We start from the raw sequence: 16,713 nt of genomic DNA, 5'->3' as shown, positions 1-16,713 counted from the left end.
ATATTCCCATGGTTTCATAGCTTAGTAAATTTACCAAAACCCTCCTGAAATGTATGCTTTAATAGGTAAAATTTACATTTGTAAATTTGATAGCAATAAAGCTGTCCAAAAATATGTAGGTAACTTTTGCTAATTTTGTCATCTGATAAACTTGGAAAATTAAAATAAATACTTTGAGGATTTTGACTAACATCGATTTTGCTTTGCAATGAATTAAATCATGGATTAGTTTGGAAAGAATAGTTAGCTCTACATTATTGAGTTGTCCCATCAGCGTCCTGATGGGCTGTGTCTTTCTGAATAATTGAATAGTTTCCTCTGTACGAGTCTTGCACATATTCTAAGTGTCATTTGTAAGTTTTTATTTCCTTGTGAATCAATCTCTTTCTCTATTACATTTTCTGATATGTAGAAAGTAATTAAATTTTTAGACTGTTGATTGTTTCTGGCTACATTATTCTCTTAGTGGTTAAAACAGTTTTTCATTTGATTCTCTTGAATTTCTAGGCTCATAGTCATATCATCAACATACAGAGTTTAATCTTTTCAGAAAAATGTTTACATCTCATATCCCTATCTCTGTATTATTGCAGTGATAGAGGTCTATGTTATAATCTTGTGTGTTAAATAAGATAGCTTCTCCTTTATACATGCTATTTGATCAAGGTACTTCCTTAAGCAAAAGTAGTTTCTGTCTGTCCCCCATTCTAAAGATAATTTTTTCCCTTTGCAACTGAGTAGTTTGCAGGGAGACAATTTGAAACCGTTTGAATGTTCTGTTTCCCAGGAACTTTCCTCTGAATAATGTTTGTATTCATTGGTGATTCTTGCGTGAATCCATTATTACACTGAGGTTGCAAAATGGTATTTCCCCTTCCCCCAATTTGATTATTCCTTCTACATCTGTAAGCCAGCATACATTGGTAAACAAGAGATTTCTCCTCATGTCTCTATTTTTGGCTATCATGTGGAGTTTTCTCCATTTTCTAATTCAGTGTGTTCCAATACATTACGTACTGTCATTATTCTATTTAGTCCTCAAATTGTCCCGTATTTGACCGGGTGCACACCTTAGAGTTAGCTCTTATGTAATTTTAGCATGACTATCCATCTTTGAGCACTTTCTTGCTTTCTGGCACAACATAATGTTCAAGGCTCATTTTGTACTCTCCTAGTGCCAGTCATGGGATCAGCCATTTCTCCAAGGAGTTCTGGTTTCTTTTATTAGAGGATGATATTTAGAAACTAAAATCTGGGCATCGGATACACTCACTGCTTTTGTAATGTGGTTCTAGACTCCCAGTGCACAGAACTGGGAAATATATGTACAAACACATACATATACACACATCTATCTATTACCTGCCTATTACTATGTTAGAAACCATGAGTTTATGCTGGTATTTTCAATTTCAATCCCAAAACCACAGATTTGACTTTAGCTTCCCCATCCTTAATATATGTACTTATTTTCTCAATCTTAGAGTGTATGAAGAGCTGCTTTAGAATTGCTAACACACCCCACTGTGGGGGGTAGGGTTCCTATTGACTAGAGCTCAATATTTGTTTAAAGTTCTTTTTTAGTTTAGTCTAAGGAAGTATTGTCAAAATACTGTGTTCAAAGTTACATGAGTTCTTTTTATTTTCCCTTTCAGATTGGTTATGTTATTAGTATTTGAAGTATAGTTAAATGTATTTGGTTTTGTTTATATTTCAGTTAGGGCTTCCCTTCTCATCCTTGTTAGTTCTTTGTTGTTTTTTTCTTTTTGTTTATATAAAACAGGACCATAGTCCCAAAATTCAAAACTCCATAAAACCAGATGCTCAGAGGAGCGTCAGTTCATGTGCCCCAACCTGCCCCCCTCTTTCCACACGTCTCCTTTAGGTGAGCATCGCATTCATTTTCGGTTGATCTTTCTTGTGTTTCATTTTGCAAAAATAAACAGGTGTATATGTAGAGTCTTATTTCACTATTCTCTCACCCAAAGAAGTGTACTATATATAGCCTTTTGTTTCATTTGCTTTTTTGCTTTAATAAGATTCTATCATTACATTATACATAGTAATTTCATTTTAAAAGGTCAAAGCTCAGAGAAGTTGAACTTTTCTAGGTTCATGAAGCCAACAAGTGGAGGAACTAGGAAAATACACTTGTTCCCTGATACCTTCTGTCTTTCTTATGATCTTTTCTTTTTGTTTGTAATTAGTTCGTATTGCTATTTCTCAATATTAGCATTAACTGGCAAAAAGAATATTTACCTTTTTATTTTCTGGAAATATTACTGCTTCCTGGAAGCAATCCCAGCTTTGTTCAGACAGGTCGATGATACGTTTAATGGGTGTTTGGAATAAGTCTAATAGTTCCTGTTGTGGCAAAGCTTACTTTCAAAAAAATTTTTCTTGAGAGTTGAAAATACTCTGCATGATTATTTGCTTCCTTTCCATCCCACACTCCTTCTGTTTATTCCTACTTTAGATTTCCCAGCTGAGATGCATACTGCCTTCAAAATCTTTACAGTTTAATGTATTAGGGAGACATTACCACCCAAATCACAACAAAGGAAGCTATTATATGTTTCTCTCTCTTTTTTTTTCCCCTCATAATAGAGAAGATGTATTGCTTGCTCTGGTTATAGAAAGGGACACAGTTGGCAACAATATATGTTACTAATATGCAGATAAATCTAAAATATCCATCAATCACAGAAGTACTTTGAAAAGGGAAGGGTGGCTCAGTTAACCTCAGGCCCCAGGAACCCACCTCTGAGAACATTCACCAGTGGTCCTGCCATGCAGCCTTCATCTGAGAACTCACTGGTTTTTTTCACCGTCTAGCTCAGAAGATCCGGATGCAACAATATAAAGCCACTGTGACTGTAAAGCTTAAATGAAGGAAAGTGAAAAGAAATCTGGATTAGAAAAAAATATGCCTTCAAGGAAAAAAATATTATTATTGCGTTGTAAAATACAATGGATTCTCTTAAACTTTCAGATATAAGATTATATCATTGACACATAGTAAATTTTTGCCTATGCCTTTTTGATAGCCTGATATTTATATCTCTTGTTCTTCTCTTGTCTGATTGTATTGGGTATTAGTTATATTACATGTATTTGTTGTATAGCTACAGTGATAATAAGGATTCCTGTATTTTTCCTGCCTGTAATATTTTGGCACTGTAAGTGAGATTGGTCTGTCCCTTCTTCCCTCCCTCCCACCTTTCTTCCTTCCTTCCTTCCTTCTTGCATGTGCTCTTTGTGAGGTTGTTGTATCTGAGCGATAATGGTTTCAGAAAGTTTGGAAGTCATCACCTTTTTTGTGATTCAGAGTGGTTTGCTGCTGCTGCTGCTGCTGCTGCTGCTAAGTCGCTTCAGTCGTGTCCGACTCTGTGCGACCCCATAGACGGCAGCCCACTAGGCTCCCCCATCCTTGGAATTCTCCAGGCAAGAACACTGGAGTGGGTTGCCATTTCCTTCTCCAATGCGTGAAAGTGAAGTCGCTCAGTCGTGTTTGACTCTTTGCAACCCCATGGACTGCAGCCCACCAGGCTCCTCCATCCCTGGGATTTTCCAGGCAAGAGTACTGGAGTGGGGTGCCATCGCCTTCTCCTCAGAGTGGTTTACTTGGGGTCTAATAGTACCTCCCGTATGTGAATGAGAGCTAAATGCAATAATGCACGTTAAGATCTTAGGCTAGCATGTAATAACCACTGAACCAATATTAGCTATGATGGAATATGATTAGATGTCAACTCCTAGTATCAGTTGTTTTTGACCTGAGTAACAAATGCATCATTATACAAGTCTCAAGAATCTAAATGTCCTAGAGCTATAATTTCCCCTTCATCCTTGCCTCTCACTCCCCCACCACCCTAGGTTTCTGTCAGCAAGACCTGCTGTCCCAATTCCAGAACCTCGTGTCTGCTTCACGGTCAAGCTCCCTGGAGGAAGAGCAGAGGTGTGGAAGAGGCAGGTGGGTCCTGGGGCGAGGAGAGGGCGGAAAAACAGAAAAGGGACTCACACATGGTTGATAGGGTCTCCATACAGACCAGTATAAGCATTCAGAAAAAGTAAGAAGCTGTTGATAATTTTCTCTGGATTCTGGAATGTACCTATACTTGTCCACCTGGCTAGATGCTGTGTCCATGGGGTCTATGGGTTAGAACCCCAGGAATCCTAACAACCAGAAAACCAGGAATCACCCTTCCATGGCTTATTGTGGTGTTCAGAGTTCCCCAGCCCCATCCCCATACTATCCTTTAGCAATTCTCCATAAATCCCTCCAAACTCCCTCTCCCAACTCACCACCAACAACCAAAAAGGGAATGGAGTCCAGGAATTCTGGGTGAGAGTGGAACCCTATTGAAAGAGCCCTGGTAGCCATGAATGCTAGGGAGAGTTTTCCTTCTGGTACAGTGTTCTACCTGTCCAGGAGGCTGTGGTACCTGGTCAGGGGAGGACAAGAGGATCTGCCTTTGGTCCAAGGCAATCACCTTTCAGTGGAGACATCCAAGACCACAAAAATGGTACTAGGTTCAGGCACATCACCCAGCTTCAACTAATCATATATCTTAGAAGAGAACACAGTGGCTAAGTGGCTTCCATAATGAGAGAACCCCCTCCAGCATTCACATAATCTTGTTGGAGCATAATGGAGCAAATGCTCCATAATCATAATGGAGCATTTCTTGTTCAACATCAAGAACTTGATTTTGTTGTTTTTGTGTAACTTGGGGGATTTTAAGCAAAACCATATATTCAGTCTGCCATCATGATACAACCTTTTCTTTTGAAATAATATTTGCATCACTTTTGTGCAAGCTGTTTTTTGCTTATGAATATTGTATTGCAGTGATCTTTTTCGTGCTTATAAATGGAAAGAGCTTTAGTTTAACTAGAGGATATTGTTTTGCAATATATTTGAAGAAAACAGTTTCTACTTATTGTAATGATAGCTGGGGGGACGCCTACTTACAAGTTACTAGCTTTGCATAATGAGCTTCTTTTCCTAAGTAGGCCTGCCTTTATTCCTTACAACTACCTCCGCTATGCAAAATACTGTCTCTGAATGTGGCAGTTAATACCTGGGAGAATGGTACACATTCTTTCTTATTTACAGGTTGTTGTCTCTAGCTTTACAGAATCATTAGTGGGTCTTTCTTTAGACCAGAGTGAGTTCAAGAATGACTAAACCCTCTGTGCATTGTCATCTATTTACAGAGACCATCTGCCTTTATTTTATATCAACAAAATTGCAATTACATTGAGACACTTCCCAGGCTCCAGATATGGGCATTCTTAAGGTCTTGATTGTTGTCCATTTCATTGAAAGTGGCCTTGATGGAACTGAACTGAGAGGTATTAATGAAGAGGAGGGGCAGGAAATCTTTGCGTTGTGCCATTAACAAACTAGGGGGTTCCTGCCTGTGCCTGATGCTGCCCTAGTTCTCAGGATACAAGATGAATGGGTCAGGGTCCCAGCTCACAAGGAGCTCTTGCTCTCAATGTGGAAACAGGCACTGACGAAAAGCATGCTAACACACCTAAGGGCTGCAGCAGAGGTATGAATACAGAGAGAGGAAAAGCCACCCAAGGGCTCCAGCCAGTCCTGAAGAAGGAGAGCATCACCTACCTCTCAGCTGCACTTTCTACACATACACATGAGGAAGAGGCTCCTTGACTCTGCAGGACTCCTGCAATAGATGCCATTGGGGCCCAGATGCCATTTATCTGTCACCAGCTTCTGTGAGTATTAGACAACTATCCCTTTATTCTAAGACTTGCCCTTGGTCTGCTGGGGGCCACTTTTTGGAAATGCCTGGGATATTCTGCCCTTCTCATCAGTGACCCACAGTCCATCTCTGACTGATCATATAAGGTACAGAAGGCTGACCCCTTGCCTCAAGAAAGGAACACCCTGATATAACTCACACTCTGGAGCTCCTCGTGGAATCAGGCTGAGGTTAGACTTCAGATGAATTCACACTTTGGTTCGTTTCTTTCCCTTCTGTCTGATTTCCTTTTCTCTGAGCTGAGTTGCAAGGGGTCCCTCAGTCATTTTGGTCAGCAATCCGTCTCAGCCTCTGCTTTAGAGAACCTACGCAAGACCATTTCCTGTGTTTATTCTCAGCTTCTTTATTGTATGGCTCTCAGAAAAAATCATGGAGCCAGAAGAAATGGAAGGGAGAGAGTAGTGTCAGGGAATAATCTTATCAAGGCATTTCTCAGCTCTATCCCCCTTTTCTCTGTGAGAAGACCACTATATAAGGAGGAAGAAAGCCTGCATGGAGGGAGGGTGTGGGAGGGAGAGCGTATAAACAGAAGGCATTGCTGAACTCTAGTGTTGCTGATAATCTCATTTCTTTGTTGTATTATAATGTCTTTTTCCTCTGATAGCTTTTATTTTTTAAAAAATATTTTTTATTTATTGTTTATTTATTTGGCCCTCTGGGTCTTAATTGGGGCTCATGAATCTTCTGTCTCAGTCGTGGCATGCAGGAGCTTTACTTGCGGAGCTTTACTTGCGGCATGCAAACTCTTAGTTGCAACATGTGGGATCTAGTTCCCTGACCAGGGATTGAGTTCGGGCCCCTGTATTGGGAGCTAAGAAGCCACTGTTCCCAGGCCAACAGGGAAGTCCCTAGAAATTGATTCAAGTTGAAAGTGCAGTCACTTGAATTCTTGAGGTTGTGAAATTCACCTTTATGGCAACAAAAAGTGCTGGAGAAAACTGAATTTGTAATCATTTTACTTATGGTTCTCTTTGGCTGTACCTCCTGATATTTGCAAAGGACTTATATCAACCTGGGAGACCATCCTGAGTGCCACACAGGCCAAAGTCATCCATTCCTGAGACACCTGAAGCTTGCCCCAGGGATTACCTGGAACAGGAGTTTTACTTTCTAAGGGACACTCTAGCTGCTGAGGCAAGCAGTACAGGTTGCTGAGTCCATTCAGGAGAGAACATTTATGCAGAAGAGTTTGGTCTCTGAGCACAGGCCCTGGAGGAGGTACTTGGAAGCTGTCTTCGATGAAGTGTTTTTGCATGCATTAGCTGTCCTTCATTAAGAAGACTGGAGCAATTAGTGTTATCTTGATTAATGAAGCTAAATTAGCTTTGTAATCTCTAATATTTCTTCCTAACAGCTAGCATGCAAGAATTTAGAACTGATTTAATGCAGCCCACCGGACAGACTTTTACAGTGCTGGGGTTCATCTACAGTGAAACGTTTGGTAAAGTCAGGCCTGGTCAACTTGTGTACAAAACGAGGCAAATGGGGCCTAGATTTTAAGAATGTGGGTCACAGAGCTGAGGGCAGGTTCTGGCCTGGTCATCACCAGCCCTCAGTTGATTAATGTGAAAAGTGGAAATCACTCTAACACCATCCTCAGTGTTGTTCTAAATCATGCATGCTCAGTCCCTCAGTCACATCTGACTCTACAACCCCATGGACTGTAGCCCGCCAGGCTCCTCTGTCCATGGGATTCTCCAGGCAAGAATACTGGAGTAGGTTGCCGTTTCCTGCTCCAGGTAATCTTCCAAAACCCAGGGATCAAACCAGCATCTTCCGCGTCTCTCACATTGGCAGACATGCTCTTTACCACTGAGCCACCTGGGAAGCCCTTGTTCTAAATCAGTGGTCCTCAAAGGGAGGTCCCCAGACCAGTAGCATCTGTGTTGCTTAGGGATTTGTTTGAAATGTGAAACTGTAGTCCCTACCTCGGTGAATCATAAATTCTGAGAGTGACATCCAGAAATCTGTTTAATCAACCATCCAGGACATTCTGATGCATGTTAGAGTCCAGAACCCACTGTTCTAAGCAGTGGTTCTTTACCCTGATTGGTCATTAAAACTATCTGGTGACTTTTTAAAATATACTAATACACTGTTTCAACCCCAGGCAAGTCTAATATAATTTCAGGTGGGGCCAGCCAGTGTTCATATGTTTTAAAGCTCCCTAAGTCATTCTCTAATGTGCTGTCAGACTTGTTCTGAAGATTAAGTGGCATGCAGAGTATTATAGCGTACAGAATTACTCAAATGTTATTTGTTTCTCAGTTATTGTTAATAATGTGAATGAATAGGTAGCGAGTGACTCTTGGGTAGCCAGATTTATAGGGTTCTCCTCAACCCCGCTAGCGCTGCACCCCACCCAGCTGCCAGCCAAGTAGCAAAGTGGAGCACATATTGGTTTGGAAGTAAGTCAGAGCAGGTTTGAATCTGAGTTTTTTCACTAATGAGCTCAGTCACCTTAGGAAAGTCACTTGACCTCCCTGAGCTTAGGGATGTTATCTCAAAATTAAGATGACACCGTCTCATGGGCTGGGCAGCAGGAAACACTATCATTCCACGCTCCATCCTTTCTTTCTTCCCCTTTTCCCTTCTTCCCTCTTTCATACCTCCCTCACTGTCCTTTGAATTCTATGACAAGTGACACTGCAGTTGCAGGTACATTTCATTCTTAGTTTGGTTCTCCCTGTGGATCCCTTTCTACATTGTTCTGCTCTGGAGTGACCCTGGGCCACATAGGACCCTCCAAGACCCTTGGCCCTCCTCCATGAAAGGCTCTACCTGAGCAAATCCTCAGGTGCCAGAGTCAACAGTCGGCTCTCCAGAGCTGTGCCCTGGTCCACCTCAACCATTTAGCACAGACGACCCTCAAAGGCAAAAGCCACTTCCTGCAGGAGAAGACTGCGCGATGATGCTCCTGCCATCTCTATGTCCTTTCTGTCAGATGGTCAGCTCACGGCGTGGAGAAGGGAAGCAGGGCGCCATATCTCTATGGTGTTCCCTTTTGTGCATCATACGTGTTGAGGCAGGCCCTCCTGTAGATCAGAAGGTTGTGGGATCCATTTCCCTAAGAAGCTTAATTCCGTGTACAAAGGGCACCGCAGGTCAGTGTCACCTTGTGAAGTTTCCAGTAACAAACTTGGACCCCTTTCCTCTATTTGGTTTAGTGGAGCCAATGAAAGAGAAAACACGGTGACCCTCAGGTCTGAAAATGATGGAAAAACAGGAGGAGGCATAGGAAATAAATGAACCGGGCAAATAAATGGAATATGTTCCAGATTGTTCTATACTGAACCTGAATGTGAAGAGGGAAGACGCCAGACTTTTGCAGGACTTAAGATTCAAAGACAATACTATCAGCCTCTTCCTGAGACCAGAGGCAAGACCCAGGACACACCCTTTTCAATATTTTGCTGCTCATCTTTTCTAAAATCTGGTTTCCATCTGAGTATTGAGTCTTAAGCACAGAATCTGGTGTTGCAGGGAGTAACAGATGCCGTCAGTGCCTCTTTGAGTGTTCCCTTGGGCTTCACCATTTTAGTGCACGCCGGCCAACGGCCAGCTGCCAGCATCTGCACTTCCAGTAGCTCAGGTCTTCTGCCTATGTGCAGGGCAGGTCAGAAGAACATGTCCAGAATTCCTTCCCAGGAGTAATCAACCCCAGCTGGGATAACTCAGTGCATTCTACCCTGGTTTCCAGAGCCCACCCCCACCCCCAGTGGAACTGACTTTCGGTAACCCATGTGGTCACCAGCTGGATAACAAATCTTTTATTAGCTGGCTGCCCTGCCCTGCCTCACTTCCCCACATCTTGCTCAGGGTCTCCTGGCAACATCTCTTAAGTTGTCTTATGTCCTTGTCTCTGGGTCTGCTCCTGGGGAACCTGAAGTAAAGCACAGGGAACGTCAGGGGTGCCCTGTGGTCACCACTTCCAGGCAATGTGGAGGCCCTGCTCTGCTGAACTTGTGTGTGTGTGTGAGTTGCACGGTCATGTCCGACTCCATGCGACCCCAGGGACTGTACCCACCAGGTTGAGCTTACGACCCCAGCTCAAGTCCTAAACTTGAGGATGCTCATGGGATAGCCTTCTTCTTTCAGCCTACAATGAGTTAATTTTCTTCTAGCCTACAATATTCCAGTGCAGACAAAACAAATTGAGCTCCTGGAACAGGCATAGTAAAGATAAATGTATTAGGACCCATTGAATTAGGAAGGAAGTTGACTGCTTGTCCTGCTTCTCTCTGCCTCCGTGCTGGGTGATGATTCATGTCCTGAGCTTCCTTCCTAGGGATGAACGTGACTAACAGTGGCTTAGATGTCAGTGGCTCCTGAAACTCCAGTTCTGAGGAAGGCCTTAAGGATGGAGAGATGTTATCAAGGGTCAGTCACTCAGCTACTCTGAGTGTTATAGAATAAGGGGTTGGATTTATGATAGAAATTGTGTTAGTCGCTCTTTGCGACCCCATGGACTGTAGCCCTCCAGGATCCTCTGTCCATGGGATTCTCCAGGCAAGAATACTGGAGTGGGTAGCTATTCCCTTCTCCAGGGGATCTTCCCAACCCCGGGATAGAACCCCGGTTTCCTACATTGCAGGCAGATTCTTTACCGTCTGAATCACCAGGGAAGTCATGATAGAAATTGCATGTTATTCAGCTGTGGGAGGACATGGGGAAGTGAGGTTCTGGAAAAGGGGTCATGGATGGACAAGTCCAAGCTTTCAGTGAACTCTGAGCAGCCGAGAACACCCAGTGAGTTAGCCAAAGAGAGCTGTCACGGAAAGCTGTCACTGTGAGGCTCCCATCTCTGCACTCTGCGGTCACGTTTCTGCTGGGGAGCTGGCGTTGCTGGTGGTCAGCAGGACCTGCTGTTGCGAAGAGCTGCACAAGGAGTAGAGGAGAATGAGAATTAGCTGCAGTCAGCAGTGCAACTGTCCATCACCATATCAGACACCAAAGTCCTGAGAGTAATGACCAGCGCTTCACCTGCCTCCTGGATTTCGTGCAGGTCCCTCTTATTTTTTTAATGTATATTTTTATTTGGCTGCTCTGGTTTTAGCTGCAGCATGTGGGATCTTTAGTTGTGGCATGCAAACTCTTAGTTGTGGCGTGTAGGATCTAGTTTTTTGAACAGGGATTGAACCCGCACCCCCTGCCTTGGGTGGGTGGAGTCTTAGCCTCTGGACCACCAGGGAAGTGCCAGGGTCCATCTTTTGACCAGCCTTACTGGAGCCACCCAGGACTGGGCTTCTGGGCAAGCTAGTTCCCGCTCATGACACTGGCAGCAGGACTGTACAGTCAGATCTTGGGCAGAATTCATCTTCGCAAATGACCCACCCAGACTCTGACCGAGGCTCAGGCTGACTTTGTTTTTGTTTTTATATATTCTCCCCTGTCCTTAAAGGTGGGGGGCTATTTGTTAATAATTTATCTACTCCAAATGCTATGTAATTCTCAGATGAATTCACTAGAACAGAAATTCTCAACTAGGGGTGATTTTGCTCACCAGAGGACATTTGGCAGTGTCTGGAGACATTTGGGGATGTCATGACTGGGGAGGCAGGGTGGCGTTGAGTAGATGCCAGGGCTGCCACTAAACATTCTACAAAGGCACATGTTGATGGATGGCAAAAACCATCACAATATTGTAAAGTAATTATCTCCCAATTAAACAAATGAACAAACAAACGCACGGGGCAGGCCCCCACAACAAAGACATATCCCACCCAAAATGTCAATAGGGCCACAGTTAAGAACCCTGCACCAGATGTAAGAGCCTGCTTCTAATTTATTCAGTTCCTTTATTTTGCTTAATCTAGCACATTTAGAAACACTAAGAGAATAAGAAAGTATCTATTGATACCCACTGGTTCTTACCCCAGACCATGGATTCCAGACCTAAACTTGTACAATAATCTCAGGATGCTTATTTCGTGTTTTCCTAACTAGATATAATAATGACCTCATTCTTCAATACCTCCCCCCTAACATGTGAAACCTGCTCTGATGCTCCTGACCAACCCCGATCCCTCTTCTCTGGTACCTTGAATATTTCCTTTTCATCAGCATCACAACGACTTAGCACTTACTAGTAGAATCATTTCTTGTTGTCTGCTTCCCCGATTAGAAAGTGAACATTATCTCAGGTAGTCCTCACAATAATCCTATAAAGAACACATTATTATCCTGTTTTACAGATAAGGAACCTGAAATTTAGAAAGGTTGAGTGCATTGTATAAGATCACCCAGATAGTGTAGAGGAATCCAGAGGCTGCCATAGTAAACAGTCCTGCAAACGGATACACCATAACTAACAAGGAGGTGGAATAGCTGCTTTTTATGTGTCTTCCCTTAAGTATTTAAGTTGATAAGGCTGCTGAAATCCCTTCCGCCTTCTGTGGCTAAAAGCAAGCCCAGCTCCCAGAATCATCAGCCAGTATATCTAAAGTTCTTCTCTAAATAGCTGTTAGTCAGAAAAATGCAAATGAGAACTAATTGCAAATTGCTCCAGCCTCACTTTGAGACCTTCTGCGTTGACTGAGCCAAAACTTCCTCCCAAGCACACATGTGCTGGCTCCTGTGTTCTGGAGCTTAGCTGTTCCCTTGGCCGGGAGCCAAGCCTATGGCCGAACAAGACTGCCATGTCCATTTCAGGACTTCTGAATAGTGTGGTCCCTGCTGGAATCTGCCTACTGACGACAGAGCTGTGAACAGGAGCCCTCCATGTCTGCTGAGAGTGCTACATCTAGGTCCTTAGCTTTGTTTTTAATTAGAACCAAGTATGTTCTCATATTAAAGGGTAGTCAGTGAAAATAACATGAGCAGGTATTAAGACATATGTGTTTACGCACACTCACACACACACCCTCACAGTCACACGTATACTTGAGAGTGTACAACATTACTCTATTGCTTTCCAGTCATGTCCTCCATAAATGAAAGTGCAACTCCAGGAAGACAAGCTTGCTTCCAGATTTCACTCAGTTATAATCCAACAGTGTTGAGTGTCTTCAAAAGTGTTCATGTAGGACTTTCCTGTATTAAGTTAAATCAAGTGAAATTGACATTTTTGTAAGTCACAAATAAGATCATGTGGTTTAACCGAATATGTAATCAGCAACCAGCAGGGCTTTTCTTTCTTCAGGAAAATTAGAGATACCAAGGGAATATTTCATGCACAGATGAGGACAATAAAGGACAGAAACAGTATGGACCTAACAGAAGCAGAAGACATGAAGAGGTGGCAAGAGTACACAGAAGAACTATTACCAAAAACAAATCTTCATGACCCAGATAACCACGATGGTGTGATCACTCGCCTAGAGCCAGACATCCTAGAGTGTGAAGTCAAGTGGGCCTTAGGAAGCATCACTATGAACAAAGCTAGTGAAGGTGATGGAATTCCAGCTGAGCTATTTCAAGTCCTAAAAGGTGATGCGGTGAAAGTGCTGCACTCAACATGCCAGCAAATCTGGAAAACTCAGCAGTGGCTACAGGACTGGAAAAGGTCAGCTTTCATTCCAATCCCAAAGAAAGGCAATGTCAAAGAATGTTCAAACTAATGCACAGTTGCACTCATCTCACATTATTGCAAAGTAATGCCAAGATTCTCCAAGTGAGGTTTCAGCAGTACGTGAACTGAGAACTTCCAGATATTTAAGCTGGTTTTAGAAAAGGCAAAAGAACCAGAGGTCAGTTTGCCAACATCCGTTGGATCACAGAAAAAGCAAGAGAGTTCCAGAAAAACTTCTACTTCTGCTTCATTAACTACACTAAAGCCTTTGACTGTGTGGATCACAACTGTGATCCACAAGATGGAACTGTGGAAAATTCTTTAAGAGATGGGAATACCAGACCACCTTACCTGCCTCCTGAGAAATCGGTATGCAGGTCAAGAAGCAACAGTTAGAAGCGGACATGGAACAACAGACTGGCTGCAAGTTGGGAAAGGAGTACATCAAGGCTATATATTGTCACCCCGCTTATTTAACTTATATGCAGAGTACATCATGCGGAATGCCAGGCTAGATAAAGCACAAGCTGGAATCAAGATTGCTGGGAGAAATATCAATAACCTCAGATATGCAGATGACACTACCCTTATGGCAGAAACCAAAGAAGAGCTAAAGAGACTCTTGATGAAAGTGAAAGAGGAGAGTGAAAAATCTGGCTTAAAACTCAACATTCAAAAAATTAAGATCATGGCATCTGGTCTCATCACTTCATGGCCAATAGACGGGGAAAAAATGGAAACAGTGAGAGACTATTTTCTTGGGCTCCAAAATCACTGCAGATGGTGACTGCAGCCATGAAATTTAAAAGACACTTGCTCCTTGGAAGAAAAGCTATGACAAACCTAGACAGCATATTAAAAAGCAGAGACATTACTTTGCCGACAAAGTTTCATATAGTCAAATATGGTTTTTCCAGTAATCATGTATGGGTGTGAGTTGGACCGTAAAGAAAGCTAAGCGCCAAATAATTGATGCTTTTAAACTGTGGTGTAGGAGAAGACTTTTGAGAGCCCCTTAGACTGCAAAGAGATCCAACCAGTCAATCCTAAAGGAAATCAATCCTGAATATTCATTGGAAGGACTGATGATGAAGCTGAAGCGCCAATACTTTGGCCACCTGATCAAAGAACTGACTCATTAGAAAAGACCCTGATGCTGGGAAAGATTGAAGGCAGGAAGAGAAGGGGGCTTCAGAGAATGAGATGGTTGGGTGGCATCACTGACTCGATGGACATGAGCTTGAGCAAGCTCTGGGAGTTGGTGATGGACAGAGAAGCCTGGAGCATTGCTATCCACGTGGTCGCAAAGAGTTGAACAGGACTGAATGACTGAACTGAACTGAACTGAAACAGCAGAGGGAGTTAAGAGGCAGGAACCCTTCCCCAGGAGGCCCAGGAAGGAAGAACCTGGGGAGCGAGTGGTAATGGTGTGAATGAAGAGGACCTGGATGAGAGGGGAGTGTGGAGTGACTTGGAAAACTCTTCTGCAGTGGGTACCACAGAAATATCTTCAGACAATCAGGAAACCTGCTGTCTATTTCAGACTTGCTTTCAACTAGCTGTGCTCCTTGGCAGGTGGCTCGAGTTCTCTGAGCCTCAATTTCTTCATCTGTAAAATAAGAGTGCAGTTCAGACAGTTTCTGGGTCAAGGTCAGCTAGCAGAGGACCAGATTACTTGTCAGAAAATGGTTCACTGAGGGAAAGAAATTGACGTTCCTGGGCATTTTTGTTATCCTGCCTAAGGATAGAATTTTAGGGCATAATTCCAGAAACTAAGTCATAACATGGAAGCATATGTTAAATAGATTCCTTAGTGTCCTAATGTTTGTATGTGGGCGCCACTGCATTTGCTGGGGTTTCCCTTGTTCCCTGCTGGCTATTACGAATGTAGCATAAGTGTCAGTCACTCAGGCGTGTCCGACTCTTTGAGACTCCCATGGACTGTAGCCTGCCAGGCTCCTCTGTCCATGGAACTCTCCAGGCAGGAATACTGGAGTGGGTAGCCATTCCCTTCTCTGGGGGACCTTCCCGACCCAGGGATGGAACCCAGGTCTTCTGCATTGCAGACGGATTCTCTACCATCTAAGCCATGAGTAGGGGAAGCCCAAAATGTGTCTTTTGGGCATGAAGATTATTCTAGGCTGATTGTTTTTAGGAAACAAAAAACACAGGAAGTCTTTCTTTTTACTCTCCCCCCTCCCCCTTAACTACCTGAAAGACTTTAGTTAAAGGGTCTGGTCCAGGAAAGCACTGTAACCAGAGAAACAAAGAATGTGGACTTAGGTGTGGTAGGGGCAGTTTAACAGGGTGTGGAGGCCGAAGTCCTCTCTGGGTCCTCTCTGCATAGCACAGCAAACATTGGTTTACCAAACATTTGTTTTTCCATCTCCATGTAGAACTGCCTTCCTCCCCTTTGAAGTCTAAGCCCCTATCCCCTCTTTTTCTCCCAGATGGCATATAAGTCTCAATTAACTGACTTGTCCTTTTTTTTTTTTTTTTCCTTGTGGGGTCCCTGTAAGTGGGTAACTAAATTGTATTTTGTCCTGTTAGTCTATCTTGTGTCAATTTAATTCTTAGACCAGCTAGAAGAACCTAGAAAAGGTAGAGGCAAAAATTGTCCATTCCCCAACATGAAGCACAGGCCTGTGATTTAAGGAACATGTTTAAGACTCTTTTTTTTTTTTTTTTTTAAGATATCTGTATGGGTGTAGATGAAGGAAGGTCTCTTTTCGGAGAACAGAAGAGGTGCCCTAAGCAGCACCTGCCTTCCCTTGTGAAGAGCTGCAGCAGCCTTCTGTCTATTTGGGACTCAGAACCACCTTCACAGTAGCGTTCTGCACATGCTGAAATGCAGTCAATTTCTAAGAGGCATTTATGCAACCTTGAATTTATGTCTACCAATAAATTACAGCCTAACATGATCTATGGGAAATCTAAATAAGGTTTTCTATATACAGGGAAAAAAAAGCCCTCTTCATTTAAGAACTAAATTGACCATGATTTTCAAAATATTTAAACATTGCATAGTTATATTAAAATATACTCTTAATTTTCCAATTTATGAGACTATAAATTTAATTCAGAAATCTTGGGGAAACAAAAAGGAAACTGTGTCTCCTGGTCCCACCCTCACAAATTAACCTTTGTTAAAATTTTGGCATGTAAATTTCTGTTCTTCCATTCATGCCACAAATATTTATTGAGTGACTACTGTGTGCCAGGCACTGTGCTTTGTGCTGCTGCTGCTGCTGCTGCTGCTGCTAAGTCACTTCAGTCGTGTCCGACTCTGTACGACCCCATAGACAGCAGCCCACCAGGCTCCCCCATCCCTGGGATTCTCCAGGCAAGAACACTGGAGTGGGTTGCCATTTCCTTCTCCAATGCATGAAAGTGAAAAGTGAAAGGGAAGTT

General features: G+C 42.9%; 1 long non-coding RNA gene across 1 annotated transcript in view; it reads left to right on the top strand.

Annotated features, from left to right (window-relative positions):
- Positions 1-16,713, top strand: part of LOC102399284 — a 211,810-nt gene that overhangs the window by 28,746 nt on the left and 166,351 nt on the right. Inside the window, exon 4 of the long non-coding RNA XR_328346.4 lies at positions 3,877-3,973. This is a non-coding gene — a long non-coding RNA (uncharacterized LOC102399284). The remainder of the gene's footprint in view (positions 1-3,876; positions 3,974-16,713) is intronic.

Source organism: Bubalus bubalis, chromosome 21, assembly GCF_019923935.1.
Source record: "Bubalus bubalis isolate 160015118507 breed Murrah chromosome 21, NDDB_SH_1, whole genome shotgun sequence".
NCBI classification, from domain to species: Eukaryota; Metazoa; Chordata; class Mammalia; order Artiodactyla; family Bovidae; genus Bubalus; species Bubalus bubalis.
This window is presented reverse-complemented; position numbering and strand designations above follow the sequence as displayed.